Below are 12,023 nucleotides of genomic sequence, written 5' to 3' on the forward strand. Positions count from 1 at the left end.
TTCCCATTTTTGTTTCAAGATAATTTTTTTAAATTTCCCTTTTGATTTCTTCTTTGACCCATTGGTTATTTAGAAATGTTTCATTTAGTTGCCACATAATTGTACGTTTTCCAGCTTTCCTGTTGTTGATTTCTCATTACATATCATCGTGGTCAGAAAATGTAGTTGGTATGATTTTGATTTTCTTAAATTTGCTAAGTCTTATTTCCTATCATATAATCTACCTTAGAAAATGTACTGTGTGCACTTAAGAAGAATGTGTATTCTGTTGCTGTTGAATGGAATGTTCTGTATTTGTCTGTTAAGTTCATTTCATCTCAAGTATGGTTCAATTCCAATATTTCCTTGATTTTCTGTCTGGATGATCTATCCCATTGCTGATAGTGGAGATTGAAGTTCTCTACTATTATTGTATTGATGTTCCTGTCTCCCATTCGATCTGTTAGTGATTGCTTAACATAGTTAGGTGTTCTGATATTGGGTGTGTATTTGTTTATGATTATTTATCTTTTTGAATAATTGATCCCCTTACTATTATATAATAACCTTATTTGTCTCATATTTTATGGCTTAAAATATATTATTTTGATATAAGTATGGCTAATCCTGCTTTTGATTTCCACCTGCATGGAATATCTCCTTCTATCCATTAACTATGAGCCTATGTGTGTCTTTAGAGCTAAAATGAGTCTCTAGTAGTCAGTATAAGTTGAGTCTAGTTTTTTTTTGTTTGTTTGTTTTTTTAATGCCTATAGCACGTGGTATTCCTAGGTAGTCTCCCATCCAAGTACTAACCAGGCTCAACCCTGCTTAGCTTCTGAGATCAGACGAGATAGGGCATATTCAGGGTGGCGTGGCTGTAGACAAGTCTAGTTTTTTTAACCATTCAGATACACTGTGCCTTTTGATTGGTGAAGTCAATCTATTTACATTTCAAGTTATTTTTTATATATAAGGATTTACTACTGTCATCTTGTTTGCTATATGGTTGTTTTCTTTTCATCGTTTCTTTTTCCCTCTGTTTCTACCTGCGTTTGTAAATTGGTGGTATTCCATGGTTGTACACGGTTTCTTTCTCTCCTTTTTTAATGTTCTGTGAATTTACTTTAGAATTTTGTTTTGTAGTTACCAAGAGATTAACATAAAACATGTCACATATAAAACTGTCAATTTTATGCTGGTAGCAATTTATCTTCATTCACCTGTTGAACTCCACCTTTTCACCTCCTCTTCTTTTATATTTTTGATGTTGCAACTTACTTTATTTTATGCTGTGTGTTCCTTAACAAATTAAAGTAACTAGTCATTTTAATACTCTTTTCCTTTAAACTTTATAGTTACACATACTATCCTAATAGAGTTATAGTTTTCTAATTCTGACTATTTTTCACTTTTACCATGTATTGTGTACTTTCATTTGTTTACATGGTGCTGTTAGCATCTTTATATTTCAGCTTCACAAACTGCTTTCAGCATTTCTTTCTTGTAAGGCAGGTCTAGTGGTGGTGAGCTACCTCAGCCTCTGTTTATTTCTCCTTCATATCTGAAGGATAATTTGCCAGGTAAAGTATTCTCGGCTATTAATTTTTATCTTTCTACTGTTCTATCTATTCTGGCTTGTAGAGATTCTGATGAGAACTCTATTGACAGCCTAATGTTTTTTTTTGTTTTTTTTTTAATTATTCTTTTTTTTCCTGCTGCCTTTAAGAATCTTTTATATAACATTGATATTTGACAGTTTCATTATAATGTGTCTTAGAGAAGATCTTTTTGCATTGAGATAATAGGGTATTCTATTAGCTTTGTGGACTTGTATATCTAGTTCCTTCCCCAGGTTTGGGAAGTTCTCAGCTATTATCTCTTTAAGTAAACTCTTTGCCTTTTTTTTTTTCCTTTGGAAACACCAATTTATTCTAACATTTGACTTTCTGAATGAATCTGATAGCTTTTACGGTGTTTTTTCACTTTTTAAAAATATTAGTTCTCGCTCCTCTCCTAACTGAATTGTTTCTATATTCCTATCCTCCAAGTCATTTATTCTTTCTCTCATATGTTCTGCCCTGCTGCCAGTGTTCTCTATTGAATTCTTCATCTAATTCATGGAATTTTTCACCAGACTTTTTGTTTGGTTATTCTTTATAATTTCAATATCTTTGTTAAGGGACTCCTTTTCATTAATTTTACTACTGAGTATATTGAATTGTCTTTCTGAATTTTCTTGAAACTCACTGAATTTCTTTATAACAGCTATTTTGAATACGTTATCAGATCATAATATTTCATGCCTTTGAGTTTGGTTGCTGGAGAATTATTTTTTTTCATGATACCATGTTTTCTTGTTTTTGTTGTTGTTTGATATTTGTAGGTTTGCATTTCTGCTTTCCTATGTGAAGTAGCAGACAACTCTTTAACGAAGATTTTATGTCTTCTTTGGTTCTTGTGATTTAACACTGGCTATTACAAAACTTTATTTTGTCTTCCAGAAGTTGGCATTATAGACTGACCAGGGCCTATAATTTACACACACTCTTTGTCTACTAGAAGAGTTCACTCTTCATGAGAGAGGACACTCATTTCCACCTCCTCTTCCAGAAATATTCCCCTGCTGCCACCAAAAATTTAATCCCTTCCAGTTTTGCCCTGGGAACGGGGGCTGCTTTAGCGAGTTCCTTTCTCTCCTGTATTTCTGAACTCATTTCTAACCTTTTCTGACCATATTCTGGAATCTTCCCTCACACAGGCTGAACTTTGATCATCGCTGTCTTGGCAGTGGGTTTCTGCCAGATTTGTACTCTAAGGTTCCCCCCTTCAATAGTGGGGAGTGCATTTGGGGCAGATTCATCTACTCCCTTTGATCTACAGTGCTCTCCTAGGTATCGTTTATTTTTGGATGCACAGATGGATTAGAAAACTCTTGGATCCCTTGGTAAGATGCAAAGGCACATTTTGTTCAATTTCAAATGTCTAATTAGTTGTTTAAAAAAGGAAAGAAAAGAGGAATGACTTCTGGCACCTTGATGCTAACATCACCCTTTGAGCCTATACCTTATCTGCAAGATAGGACTAAAATTATTACCTTTCTCATGACTTATTGAAAATATTAAATAAAACAAGAGAATAATAGTGAATGCAAACAATTGAGCGGTGTGATTTGTATACAATACTAAATAGCTAGTTTTATTTGCTTCTGCACCTTTCGTCTCAATCTTATTTCCTTCTGAAGTCTGTGTCCTCTATTCTATACCCTGCTGTATACTATATACTGTTCTTTGGGGCCATGGTTTAAGAATTTACACATAGTTTCAAGGACTATACATTTAACAATGGATACAAACTTCCAGTTATAAAATGAATAAGTTCTGGAGATCTACTATTCAGTTGGGGACTATAGTCAACAATACTGTCTTATATATTTGTGAGCAGAGGAAATCTTAAGTTCTCATCATTAAAAAGAAATGGTAAAGGTGACTTGATGGAGGTGTTAGCTATGATGGTAATCATTTTGCAATATGTAAATGTATCACATCAACACATTCTACATCTTAAACTTCCATAGTTTTACTGTCAATTATATCTCAGTAAAGCTGGAAGAAAGTATGCATTTGAAAATATAGAAATCTCATTACCCAGAGATAATCATTAAAAAATCTGCATGTTTTTGCAGAATTTTCCTAATATAATTAACTAAATAAAAATACAAATAAGATATTAAAAATTATTAAAATGAAATAAAACTATATTAAATATTTTAGTGTCTTTTTTTCTTTTAAAATATCTTGTATACATATTCAAGTTAATATAGATTCCCCTTTATTTTAAATTGCTTCATAGCAGCTCTTGGTAGAGATAAGTCACATAATTCATTTAACCAGTTCTCTATTGTTAGTTATTTAGATAGTTTACTAGGAATCACAAATAATTCTTCAGTGGACCTTCTGATTTCTATTATGTACTCCTGCCTTATTATTTTCTTAGGATGACTTTCTAAATGTTAAATTCCTGAAAGTTTATGGAGTCTGAGATTTTGTTTTTATTCAAATATGAAGACAACAGATCACGATATGATTGCCATTGAGAAGGTAGTTTGTTACTCGCAGTTCCCAGGAGGAGGTTGTACTCAAGTGTAGGACCATACAAGCACTAGGGTTGGTCAGGAGGCAGAAGAAGTAAGGAGAAACCTGAGCCAGAGCCTTTATTGTGGTTTTTATGAGAAAGAATAAGTGAGGCAGGATAGGAAGCTGAGTAGGTTTAGGATTACATAGTTTGAATAATTTTGGTAGGCTCTGTGGTGGTCACTAGCTGTTCACTGCCTGATTGTAGGGTGATTTAGAGCAGGTTAGTAGAGTCCTGGATTGCAGGAACCTGATGAAAGAAAGTAGAATGAGGGTACGGGTTTGGGATTGGTTTGTTTGCATATCAAAGGCATGTTCACAGACAAGTTATTTGCTGTCTCTAGGAACTGGCTAATTGGGGTCTGCAAGGCCTCCAAGTTGTCAAAGCATCACAAAAGTTAAAAGAAAGCATGATTAATACACCTTTCTAGCTAGATTTATGAAAACAAATCTATTTCAAATTTTCACCATTTTTTTCTGATTTTCCTTTAATAAGCCTGTATATTTTTTTCTCTGATTTAACCTTCCTTAATTCAACTATATTTGTCTCAAGGGACTCGCTCGTTATATTCAACACTGTCTTAGAATGGGAGCCTCTACTGACATCAATGTAACTATGGTCCCATTAACCAATGAGAATTAGAATGAACTGCCTGCAGGTGAGTTTGAAGATTTTGAATATATGACCACAAGGTGGCAGTAGCAGAAAATGAGCTTTATCAGAGTGTTGTGAACAGGTTGAATGTCAGGGGAAGGGAAGTCGCTTATAGCAGGAGATTTTCTAAAGACAGCAGCATGGGGCCACCACTGAGAAGGGGACAAGGGTAAGGGAAACCTAGGGAAGAGGGGAATTGGCTTACATATTTAGATGATGTTCCTCAAAAAGCTGGTTAGGCTCTGTCAAAGAACACTGTAGAGTGCAGCCGCTTAGGGTCTTGCTGGCTCCCATCTTTGGCAAATGTTGGGTGCAGTTTCTCAGGGTGCGAAAACTAGGCAGGTTCTAAATGGCTAAATATGCTTATTTGGTCCATATATAATGCAATTAGCTATGTAAAAATTTGCCTTTGGCACCTGCGAGTTTTGAGCTAAAGGTCCCAGCCTCTATAAAAAAAAATAACCAAAATATCAATATACAGGGGCTATCTTTGCTTCATTTATACAACACTAGCTAGCCCAGATATATCCTATCAAAACTTTAGCAATGCTGAAAGTTACATACAAACTGTCTTCTCAAAAGACTGTACCAGATTTATCACAGCATTCCTTATCCTCTCCCTTATCCTGTGCATGACCATTTTCAAGTTTTGCCTTTGTACTAAGATAATATTTCTCTTTTGTCCATGTTCCTAAATCCAAACCAGTAACTGAGGTCCTCAAAGCTGTTAACATCTGCCTTCTAATTTTCCTATATTCTTCCTCTTTCTTGCTCCCTTCCTGACACACTCATAAGAGAATTGATAACAATTAACTGATATATTTGATGCTGTTGCCTGCCCAGATCATCCACTTTAGGGTAGAGAAATCTTGTTTATCTTTTAGAAATCTTCAAACACGTTCATTGAATTCAAGTGATTTAGTAAAATACTGTATTTTTTGTTATCTACATGCTGCTAAATGAAGTAATGATGGAGGTAGAATAAAAGAGTTAAGATAGTGAATGCATAGGTTAATAAGAAAAGCACTCTGAAACCCAGGCATTTATAAACAAGGGTAATTTACTAAGGGAGATAGTGATATATTAAATGACTCCACAGAAAGAATAAATACTGGCCAGTTTTAGAAAGTAGGTGGATTAGGAAAGGAATGTTAGTGTAGGTCATATTTGAATTTGACTTGAGGAACGCAGTGTGGAGAAGAAAAAAGAGGAGAGAAAGAACAGGACAGAAGTGAGGAATTATAGATAAACATGCATATTTTTATTTGGAGAAATAGATCAATGTGGAAAAATAGCATCAAGTCAGATTGTGGATGGGTCTCTACCTTTGTAGCTATTTATGAGCATAGATGATCCTCACAGGTTAGGTTATTAGCATTCATATCTCATGCATCATTGTATCCCAAAGCATCCATTGTAAAGATGCTCAGAGCTGGAGGTCTTTTGAAATTTGAGGAAAGTATGGCAATGCGGCATTGTATATAGTAACATAAGTCTGAAGTCAAGAGAAGTTGATAACATCTAATTATGTTACTTGCTCATCTATAAAACAAGTACAAGAAGTTCACCAATTTTTAGAATTACTTTGAGATTTAAGTTGATTAGATGATTCAATTATTAGTAGCTCACTTTATCATGGGGGTGTGAAAATCAAAATAGAATGATTGAAGACTATTCAACTTGTACTTATTTACTGCTGTCGTGTTTCAATCTCATTTTAAAAAATTAATATATATATTTTTTCATTAAAAAATTTTGTTTTAATTGAAGAAATGATTAAAAATTTTCCCCCATCTACCTCCTCCCTCCCCCTCAATCTTATTTTTATCTTTTACTCACACTTACATAATTTTAAGTCCTGGTGGAATGAGAAGAAGTGTTAGTATCAGATGTCTGAGGTTCAGTTCTTTGCTATGCCACTTTTTAACCATTTCAAATTAGAGAAACTAATTAAAAACTATGAACATTAGTGTACTTATCTGTTAAAATGTGAAATATCCACATGATTGTTTTGCAGATTTGACATATACTGTAATGCCAAGTATACTTTTTTTGGTACATAGTAGATTCTCATTGAATTTTTGCTTAACAAGCAACACATGTGTGTTCATGTTCACAGTGTTTAAAATGACATGAACTAGCTAAAGGGAATTTGGATGTGTTGAGTAAGGCTGGCTTTTCAGTGCCTCTCAAGTTATACCAAACAGCTACTTGCTAAGCTCCCTGGAGGGGAGTCCTAGTAGGCAGTTATTGCTCTCCCACATGGTGCTGCCCATACTTCTCTTCTAGAGAAGTAGAATATTCTCTTCCAGAATAGTAGAAGCACATGAAAGAGAGGTAAGAGACCATGAGTGTACCTTTGTAAGACTCCATCTTTGTCCTTTTATTTATAAATATAAAATAAATATAAATACTTTTTGAGGTAATAGCAGCAAAGAGTAGCTCTACCCAATACCTTTGATAGGGTTTATTAACTTATTCAACATTTATTTGAAAGGTATATCAGGATATGTTTGCATTTAAGATTAACAAAGCAAATATACGACATAATAGATTATGTATCAGGAAAAACAGAAGTGAAATAAGTTAATTTTGTATTATTTTTGTGAGACAGATATTGTTTTTAAAATAGACCAGTTTGCTGTGGATTTCACTGTTTTGATTTTCAAAATGATGCATAGAAAATACTTGAAGTTTTCAATACAGTACATGAACTGTAGGCTTATGCCTGTTATTGATCATTGTAAACCCTGAAGTTATGACTGGACAGTATATATCACTGTATTTATAGTGAATTAGATGAGCTGGCTTGTCAGATCAGAATTGGACTCCTGGATAATGAGAAGTGAAGGCTCTTCATAAATTTCAGTTTTCTTAAAATTGTTTCATTCAATATACTTTCCTTTGAGATGAAGTGTTTCTCCTTCTTGCCTTATGAATATATAGCTTATTCTTTAAGATATAGTTCTTCTCTCCTGAAATAGCACTAAAATGAGAGCAAAGATACAAATCCATAAGGTCAAAGAAAGCTAGAGGGCAGGAAAGAGATTTCTACAAAGGTTTAGAAGCCAGTTGTGGAAGGAAGGCAACATGGCTGTCTTAGGAATGTCAAAGAAGCTACAACCTACAGATGCCATGGCCATGGAATAGAGGCTTGATGTAAAAAAAAAAAAAAAAAAAAAAAAAAATTCACCCAAAGAGATATGGAAGTCTCAGTACTTGCAAGCATTCAGTACTGTGGAAGAAGAGGGTAAAACATGGCACTCCATGAAGAAAATTCCTAAAAAGTAGATTAAAAATAGATGGATCAATATCTTATCATTAGTAGTTACAGAATGAGGCCACAAAGAAATGGAAGAAATAAAATTATCAATAAAAATAGGAACGTTTCCCAGACTAAAGGATATGAAGCTCAGTATTGGTTGGGGAATTATTTGGGACCATTTAATCTGGAGAAAATACAGTACTAAGGCCCATACTTATAAAAGTTCTAAAAAAGAATCCAAATGTTACAAACTTCTCAAGAGCAAGAAGAGAAGCAAAGAGAAAATACCTCACAATTTTGAGAGAAAATTATTTATATACCAATATTATATGACTACTGAAACTACTAATTGAATTAGGAGTATAAAAATGTTTTCGAATATTTGAAGACTCAAAATATTTCATTCTTAAGAAAATGCTGGATATGGACTCGATAAAAAGGAAAGATTATGCTAGGAAGCAAGAATGGAGATTTTCTGTAGAGGCTGTAAATCATGTGAAGGGGATGTTGATTGATTATGATAGGCAGATTATCTCCACAGTCCCTTCTTCTTATATTACCCAATTCTGATTTATTTATAGCAAGCCATAATGCCCCCGTTTTATCATGCTGAGAAACTGTTAGGCTTTATTTTTCAAAATTAATACATACCTCTTAAAGTTATTAGGTTATCAATCAGTAGTCAATAAACACTTTTGGTAAATGTTCCTCACATATAATTTTATCACATGTAATTTATTGACAGAAACAAAGTAAATGTTTTCTTGATAGAGAACATTGTTATAGCTACATTAAAATAGGTGGTGGATCAAGAGAGGATGCACAACATGAACAAAGTCCATTCTGGGATGTTTCAGCTTTCTAAATCTCTAAATAATTAAATAGATGCAAATGCATTTATAGAAAAATGAATTGTTTCATCATGATAAAAAACCACTGATATATTCAAAGACATGATACATCATCTCATAAGAATCTCTTATGAGTAATTTTATGAGTTCCTATGAGTAATATTAACAATGATAACATGCTTTTCTGGTCAAGTGCTTTATGTACTCTTTATTTTACTTCCTGTCTACAAAGAGACATAAATCAAAAATTAATTTTTACCCCAACATTTTTTTGTAATCTTGATATGAAGAGGTCCTTTTCCACTGAATCTCTTTCTTGTTTCTTTGTATATTAATATTATCATTTTTCTTCCTACTTAATTGCTTTGATTCTATACCTTTGATGGGGGTTGAAATAATTCAGGATCTCTCTCTCCAGCCTCTTTCTCTTCCCATCCCCCTTCCTTTCTCTCTCCCTCCCCCACAATATCTTTGCTTTGTATTCAGTGTATTTCCTACTATGTAAGAGCTGACACATTAGCAATTTTTATTCACAATATTTTTATATCATATTGGTATTTGTTTTCATTAATATGACAGAAACCTCATTAGCAAAATCTCTTACTAGCATTTTGTCATGGAAAATAGTTTCTTCACTTTATATTAGCAGCATAATGAGATAACAAATGACTACTTAAAATTTTTTGCAACTCCTCCCTTTGAGCAATGGAATACATCCAACACAATAGGTAGGAGGATATTATTGATGCTGTATCTGCCTTTGTTTCAAGAGATTTGGTAAATAACAACAGTAATAGTTACAGCAACAGCAATTAAATACTACAGCTGTGTACTCAGTATTGTATTTTCCTATTTCATCATTTTGAGAAGGACCTATCTCAGACCCTAATAATTTGTTCCTTGATATGATTAGACAGAAGATATTTCTATCTAGGCACTGACACTAATAATTATGCCTTCAATAAGTTTACCTCTGTTACTGCTGCACCAGTAACAAATACAGACAGTGAAATATATTTCCACCAGTCTATAGTGTCTATATTAGTGTCATTAAGGAAAAGATCAAAGGAAAAGGTGCTCTATGCTTAGAGAATGGACCCTAGTTTTCATTAGCAAAGTTCACTCATTGATAAAAGGGACATCTATGTGAATTGTTTTAATAGTTCTCCCATGTTGTCAGAGGCATAATTATATTTAGATAATTCTAATTAAAAGAGAGTAAACAATTCAATTTAAAAACAGAAGGTATGAGAGAGGCAAAAAGAAAATGGCATAGGGATTAAAAGCTAAGATTCGGAGCCAGATATATCTGGATTTAATCCCCATGTCGACCACTTAATTCCATCATGACATTGGTCAGTCTCTTTATCTTCATCTCTGACATATGGATAGTATAACTCTGTCACAGAATTATTGTTAGAATTAAAAGAAATTATAAATGTATCATCATGGCCTGGTATATAATAAGTTCTAAATAAATACTATTTTTTCTTGATTATCTTTTCAGTTGCTCAATCAAAAAATTCTTGAGCTGAAACAATCCCTAGAGATCATCTAGTTCTATGTTCTAATTTTCCATTAGATGCTCTATTCTTTTGGTCATTTACTTTGTAGCATATGTCTACTAGGGAAAGGACATGATTTTCAGATTACTGTCTTATAATTGAGATAACTCAGGTTTACACTTGTACTATAACGGTACTTAGAACTATTACTGTAAAGATATATTTTTTCCTCAAAATTCCTGGTTTACATAGGTAAGTAAACAAAAGAAAATGTTCTCCTCAAAATTCTATTTCTCCGAATCTCATTTTATAATGAATATAAATGGCAATCTTAAAAAAGACCATATATAAAAAGAATGAAGAGAGGAGAGAGGGATCTTGAGATCAAGTAATTTTATACATAAAAGCAGTTAACATACAGAAAATACACTCTTTAAAGAAGACATAATCAAGCATGTAAAATGGTCATTACTTAATAAATTTTTTAGATAAGCAAGCAGAAAAATGTAATCCATTTAATAAGAAAAATGTTTTATATCTTGAGATGATGTTTACACAGAAATATGCATTTGTAAAAACTCATATTTTGTAATTAATATCTGCATTTCACTGTACCCAAAATTTAACTTAATTTAAAAACATAAAAAATCTAAATTTGTGCTTGTATATCTTGATTATAAGTCAGATGTTAGATTCTAGCTAGTATTTAAGAGAGAAATAGTAACTAACCTTTATGTAGGATAATCAGGGTTTGAAATAGGTAACAATAAAGGAATTAGTGTGAAGAAGAAAACTGAAAATGCTTTGTTTTAGATTTGCAGAAGTTATTCCTTGCCATTGTATCTTGATCTCTTCAAAAAGAAAACAATGCCTTCTTCAATTTTTATTTAATTTTCATTTTAATAACCTCTTTACTTGTTTTGAAAAAAATAAGTGCACTCTTGTTTATGGTTTCCAAATTTCTATGTTTACACTATAGAAATAGTGTAAACTATAGAAAATATTGAAATGTTGACAATTATATTCATTTGGATGGTTTGATGCTGGAGTACGTGCTCTTAACTATTACACTATGTTCCATTTTCAAATCTTGCTCTTCATCCCTATTTCATTATTTTATGGTCTACTGGAAATTTATATTTAACTCTAACTGAAGGTTTGGTCTAGGAATGTATTTGATGCTCTTTGAAGACAGATTGCCTAGGGATAATTGAGATAAAGAATGCTATGTTGGAGTGAAAGCAAGAATTGTGGTCAGAAACACATGAGGAGAAAAACTTATTTGTTCAGAATAAAGGCTAAGAGCAACTCCTGGGGATCAGAAAGGCTTTAGTTAATACGCGGCATGAGATAAAACTGAATTCCATGCAGAAACCTAATTAAAATTATAAGTTGGATGACTTCTACAGATTCCTTTTAGGAATGATTGTATTAGTCAGGTTCTCCAGATAACCCAAATATATATAGAAATATATAAATATCATGCTGAATATCTATATAATCTATATCTATACACTTACATATGTATATGTCCTATTGGTTCTGTATGTATCTATCTCCTATTCCAATAGGATATAGATAGATATAGAGAGAGATGGAGAGAAAGAGAGAACCAATAGGATATTTCTTTCCCTC

General features: G+C 32.8%; 1 pseudogene; it reads right to left on the bottom strand.

Moving 5' to 3' along the window:
* Positions 1–746: 746 nt before the first annotated feature.
* Positions 747–865, bottom strand: LOC112476237 (annotated as a pseudogene).
* Positions 866–12,023: the final 11,158 nt, after the last annotated feature.

Source organism: Pteropus alecto, unplaced genomic scaffold (genome assembly GCF_000325575.1).
Source record: "Pteropus alecto unplaced genomic scaffold, ASM32557v1 scaffold12, whole genome shotgun sequence".
In the NCBI taxonomy this organism is placed as follows: Eukaryota; Metazoa; Chordata; class Mammalia; order Chiroptera; family Pteropodidae; genus Pteropus; species Pteropus alecto.